The sequence below is a fragment of the Medicago truncatula genome, chromosome 4, assembly GCF_003473485.1.
Source record: "Medicago truncatula cultivar Jemalong A17 chromosome 4, MtrunA17r5.0-ANR, whole genome shotgun sequence".
NCBI lineage: Eukaryota > Viridiplantae > Streptophyta > Magnoliopsida > Fabales > Fabaceae > Medicago > Medicago truncatula.
The window spans coordinates 15,115,341-15,122,064 of NC_053045.1; the positions used below are offsets into that span (position 1 = coordinate 15,115,341).

Genomic DNA, 6,724 nt, shown 5'->3' on the forward strand with positions numbered 1-6,724 from the left:
TGATTTCTTTTGGATAGGTTGATGGATAGAGAATCTAGACTATGTTTGGATAATCCTAATTCTGGATTCACTTTTTGTTTGAATTGTTTGCACTATATTTCGACGTAAAAATCACTTGTTTTTACACTAAAACACTAAATAAGACAATGACAACATATATCATGTACAGTTTTAACAACATATATCATGACAACATATAAGCATATATTATGACAACATATAATCCTAATGTAGTTTGTGCTTGTGCTTGTGGCTATGTAATTGTAGTGAACAAATAATGAATACCTGAACATTAGGTTGTCTTTGGCTTAATTCTCTTCATCCTGGAAAATAGGAGAACACCATAAAAAGCTATACCAGTTCCTGCAGAGGATTAATAAGCACATAAAAAGTTTAGTTTCAACAAGAGATATCTATGGTTAAAAAGAAGGAAGGATTTTTATTTTAGTACCTAATGCGTTATTTGGTGAGACAGGTGTTCGCTAAGAACATTACAAGATTTACGAGATTGATTCATTAAATTGGAAGCCATTACACTCAAAAACCTTTTTCTATTCAATATTGCAAGGGAAAAAAGCCACATAGAACTAACTATTATGTGAGAAACATACTCATTTACCATCATTTGCTGGTTCCTCATATTTATCAACAAGTAACAATAGTGAAAACGTAGACAAGGACAAAAACAACTCCAACTATATAAAAAATAAAATGACAGATTTGTTTGTACATTTCCTTTGGTTCCACACTATCTATTGATGCTAAAAAGTCATTTGTTTTTCAATTTTGAGTTCTAATTTCAGTCTAAAGACAAAAATATCACATACATAATTCGCACAACGCACATGACAGTCGAACTAAAATAGAATATTTACATTTTGTCGCATTTTTTTTAAACGACAATTTTATTCTCGACGAGAATTGCAAGACGCAAAACACTCACGGAAAAAACAAAGAAACAGATACAAATGGCGCCGCAAATATACGGAACACCAACAACCCAAGCTCCCAAAACGATTCTAAATAATGAGGCCGAAGTATACCAACGGACAATAGAAAACCGAAAGCATACCTCTGCATCAAAATCCCTATCACAAGGAGTCCCTGTAACATGCAAACTCCCTATCTGCTGCCAGGACAGAAACCCAGCACTGCTGCCAACAGCAGATTTCCCCAAACTTAGATAGAATGCCGAACTAAACAGCCCCCAACCCTTCCAAAACCAAACATAATTGGAACACCGAGTAAACCAACCGCAAGGCAGCAGAAGACTAACATTGGCCTGCGAAAATTAGCAGAAAATCGAAAACCACACCAGCAGCACCTATTAACTTCTTCAAGGCCCTATAGTAGTAAAGGTTGCAGGTGAAACCACCTTTCACTAACTCTGATCAGACTGCAGAAAAGCAGGCAGATACACAAATGCCAACAAATATGTCGATAACTGCATAAATTACAATTACCCAACTATAAAATCAATCTATAGAAAACAATCAAATAATTGAGTGTAAACAGAAAACTAACCAGCAGAGATCTAAAAAAAACTCAAATTTTACAAAACACAGGGAAACGAAAGAAACAAGAAAATGACACAAATTATTTGAGGAAGAATCCAGTTTGATCTTAGCACTATTGGTGATAATAAATCTTTATTAGTAGCCAAAAATGTTGAATTATCATAACTAAAAATTAATCTTGTAAAATCTTCCACTGCTGTATCATAACAAGCAGCTATAGTCACTTATGTATAATAAGTTAATTTTGTTATATGGAAAATATTATAGTTAACCATGTTTACTATTCATATCATGCTGATAAGTGATAAGTGATAAGTGATGAATTTATACATGGCCAAAAACATATTCTACAGTTTTATCATTGTTGAGCTCTTATTCCACACACTATTTCACACTTCCAATGTTTGGATCTGAACATTTACGGCGTGTGGAGTGTTACACATTGACTAAATATGTGACCTAAGTTGTGTTTATAAGGCTTGCGCAGTTCTCCTCACCTGAAAAATCGGTTTTTGTGAGGTTGAGTCATGTTAGCAAAAGTAAGGGAAACATAAAAGTTCCCTGACTTTGATACAGAATGCAAGACTGCCAATCATAAGTCATAACAGCCCTGGAATATGTTAGACCAGTAAACCTGGTTCTAAAGTAAACGTATAAATAAACGCATAAAAACACAACAATTGATCATAGAGTTCTGCCGATTATTGCTATGTCTTCGACGGTGATCAAACTTAGTTAACCAATCAATTCAAGATAAAAATGCAAGTTTTTGCAGTTATCATAACACTTAAAAAGCCTATTAATTTAACAAAAAAGTGTTTATCAACTTTTAAATGGTAAAAGAAAAACAAATTTTTTTAATTTGTTAAACACAATAAACAATCATATTACTTGATGTGGGAACGCCAACTATACCAGCATGGACATGTATGAGCTTGAAGATAATCATTACCTCTGGAACAAACTTGTTAAGTGCCCATTGTACAACATATTTGCTTTTCTTGTTACCCTTGAATATTCAAAAGAGGAACACAAGAATCAAAAGATAGACCTTTTTCTTCCAATCAGATTGAGCATGTAGCTTCAAAAACATTGAGCTGCCATTTTCACCTGTAAATTTTCCCCACAAAAAATTACAAATTCATAATATCCAATTTGAATAATAGTTATTAATAATAAGGTTCCAATTTTCTAGAAATTAAAACAAAAATGTTGAAAGAAAATCAAGAAACAAGACTGTTTTTCATTTTGTTTGGATTGTCTCTTTTTCCGGATGAAAGATGAAGTGAAGAAGCAGATCTGACCTGAGACTAGGTTTAACGAAATTGGGAACGGATTTGAGCAAGGATAAAGGGGACACGCACAGTGAATGAGATTAGGTTCGATTCGAGGGTTACTCTTCATATTCGCTTGGAGGTTTGAATCGGACATGAGAGAAGAATTGGATTTCGAATTTGAGATGAAGAACTCAAGATTTTGAATTGGGTTTGGAACGATTTTTGATGATCATGTTTTCGTTTTTGGGATGATGATGAACAAAATGAATAAAATAAGTTTTTGGGATGATCATGATTTTATTTTAAATAAAATAATTTTTTTGAGGGATTTTAAATAAAATAAGTTTATAAATCAAAAATAATTAATATTTTGTTCAAGGACTTATTTGTAATAAAGTAAAATTTAGTCTTATAGTGGTCCATCACAAAGACATCAGCTGACATGGCATTAAGAATTATGCTATTGGCTAAATAAAATGACTTTTTCAAAAAAGTCATTTTCTTGACTACACCATAGAAGCACCCTAAAATTTTATGGCATACAAAATTGTGGCAAAACAATCATTACCACATGGAGTAAATGACACTTCATGGGAAATTCAATTTCAAATTGAATTCATGAGTGATATGGTATATATTTAATGTGTTTAATGAGAAATAAATACCATAAAATATGCCTAAAAAGAGTACCGTGTACAAATTACGCTAATATGAATAAGAATTAAAACATTAAATTCATTATACCATTACCCTATCTATGATTATGAATGCGTTTAAATAGAAATGAGTTTTGAATGTCAGATAGCATTGAGTGTGGTATAAGAAAAAAAAAATGCGTATTTTTGAAAATAAAAATATAGAAAATTAGTAATGGCAAAGAAATTTTTTATTTTTAAGTTGATTATATTTATTTGTTATGTTATTTGTATAGTTAGTACCGTTGAGAAAAGAAAAAATTTGTTTTCACTAAAAATTGTAATTTTTTAAATAACCATATTAAAAAAATCAAAATATGGTTATTTAAAAAAGTACAATTTTTAGTGAAAACAAATTTACATATTAAATGTATCATTAAAATTTCCATCAAGGATGCTTATCATCATGAAAAAAAATGGGGGTTATCATGAGAAACCATATTTTTATTGCTTATAATTTTGAAAATATACAATTAAAAAACATTTAACTATTTATATATTTGAGCACGTATTTTTTTTGGTAGTGGTTCGGGTTTAAAACCCGGACCTTGCATATTTTATGCATTATCCCAACCAACTGAAATTATAAAAAAAACCACATAGTCATAGTTTATATCACACAATAGCCATAAAATTCCAGTGGAAGTTAAAAAATGACACGATCCCTAAAAAAAATGACAAATACACCTATACCAAATACATTTGTTTTCGAAAACGTGAATTAAAAAAAAATGATTTTGTTTAAAATAATAGAATAAATATGATTAACGTTAAATAAAATACTTAAGGTGTTGAAAAATCAGAAATTAAACTTGTTATCCATCAAAATTCTATTACCAAAGAATAAGAAAGTTTGTCTTGTTCATGTCTCTCACAAATTATAGGCAAACGAATTGAACTATATATTCCAATTTTCTTTAAAAATGGATATATATGAGAACATAATCGTATTTGGTGTCATTTGATTGTACAGAGCAACAAACAACAAACAACGAAAAACAAAGAAAAAAAGAAGGGAAAAAAAAGTGGGAAAGAAATGTGTGATGTGCAATGGTGTTGATCTGGATGTCTAATTTATAGACTTATTTTGTGTGGTAGTTTAGTCATTATGATTTTTATTTTATTTATGGACAAATATTAAAATGAGTTTTTTCTATTTGAATGTATTGATGTGCTGACTTATTTTTTTTTTTGAAGACACAAAATAAAATGCATTTAAATTACATTTTAATGTACAGATTCTCAAATAAGATCAAATTATTGCAATATGATTGGTTCAAGAAAATGACATCGACACATGGTAATATTGGAAGAATTCTTACAACTGACGTAAATTAAACATATTAATGAATTCCAATTATTTTTTTATTTTTTTTGTAAACGCATCCCTTATTTTCGGTTACGGGAATACCACTATAGGCTTAGAATTTTCTTAGTAGTTAAGGCAAATAAATATTCCTTAAAACAAATGGTTATTGTGATCATCAAATATCTTCGTGTGTCAAATTATAACGGTTAATTTACAATGCATTTAAGATAATAAAATACATATTTTCAATAATAGTATGGCTATGATTTGTTGACCATTTAAAATTAAAGAAAAATCGTTTCAACACTTTTTAGTAAAAGATCAAATTGATGCAATATGATTGGTTCAACAAAATAATATCGACATATGTTAATATATTATTGAAGGAATTTGTTCAAATGACGTGAATCACATATTATTCTAATTTTTTTAAGTTTCAATTAAAAATAAAAAATAAGACGTAACAATACAAACATGATGCAATAATAAAACAATAATTTCATATGTAAACTTTTGATTGAAATAATGGTGCATTAAATACTCCTATCAAATAGAGATAACATTTTAGGTTAATTCATCAAATTATGATTGTTGTTTCTATTATAAACTTTTTCATATTTACTGTGTACATAAAAGAAAACATTGGTGCATTAAATACTCCTCTCAAATTTTGACCTTTTGCACACAACATTTTCGGTTAACTCATCAAATTCCAATTCCGTTATTTTTTATCTATTATAAACTCTTTCATATCTTATGTGTACATGAGGAATAACATTAAATAAGCCTTTCACTAATAGGTTGCCACGTGTACTTTTTAAAAAAAAATAGTGCAAATGTATATAACTAGCTTGGAAACCCGTGCCAAGCACGGGCTAGAATTCCGACTATTATTATTATTTTTATATAAAATCTAATTAAACGACAAATTCATTATTTTATACACAATATATCAATAAAACGCATCGTTATCGTATTTTCAATTGCATATTATTACAAATATCAACGTGTATATAGTTATTTGGATTTTCGCATCGTTAAACAGGAATGATTTAACGGATGTAACGTCGAAATGTTAGTATTTAATGCCGGAATATTTTAAGATGACTAAAATTAATAACGGAGACATGAGTCTTGTTTTTTTTTTTTTTTGGTTGTTCTGCATATAACTGGGGGTATTAGAGTCTCGAGACCTACCACTGCATATACAATTACTTGTCCCTACCCAACAAATTGTCTCTACCAGATGCCCTTATATCTAGTTTCTTTCAAATTCCATGATTTCTATAGCGGATACCCTTATATATACAAAGTTGATATCGTGCATACACTTGATTCATCTTAACATCCAACACGAATTTGTAATTATTCAATCGCGTAACAAATAAGTATATATAACAAACAACGACATATACACCAACTATCTATCACATTTTTTAACTAAGCATATTATAAAATAACCCATCAACAAAAACACACAAAAAAAAACCTTGAAAAGGGACTACAAAATTGTCATGTGCATGCACATAGACATAGGCGCTCCAAAGAACAAAGAAAAAAAAAGACGGATATATAGCTGATTGTATAAACAAAATGAAGCAGAACATGATAGTTGATAATATGGTCACTAAAAGAGTACGACTTACATTAGGAAAAATGAGAAATATCAGAATGATACTAACATTATAAATAAAATTAAATTGAATATGAGAATATTGGAGTTGCTCTATCAGATAATAGAAAAATTGAAGTCTCAGTAGATAAACACCTTAATTTATCAGACATTGTTAATTTCGCAGCCGAAGAGAAGGCATTGCACCTATTGCAATTGGTCAATTATATTTCAATGCCATAGAAATTCCATTAACGTCAGCTTGTGTACATCTGAATGATATCATATCACCTGAAGCACTAAACCAGCACCTG

The 6,724-nt window shown here is 29.7% G+C and overlaps 1 long non-coding RNA gene across 1 annotated transcript; it reads right to left on the minus strand.

The window, feature by feature from the left end:
* Positions 1-755: 755 nt before the first annotated feature.
* LOC11445051 (uncharacterized) lies at positions 756-2,997 on the minus strand. The gene is made up of 3 exons (XR_003011257.2): positions 2,755-2,997; positions 2,470-2,627; positions 756-1,444 (listed from the first exon to the last, which is right to left on the minus strand). It is a non-coding gene; the product is annotated as an uncharacterized lncRNA (long non-coding RNA).
* Positions 2,998-6,724: the final 3,727 nt, after the last annotated feature.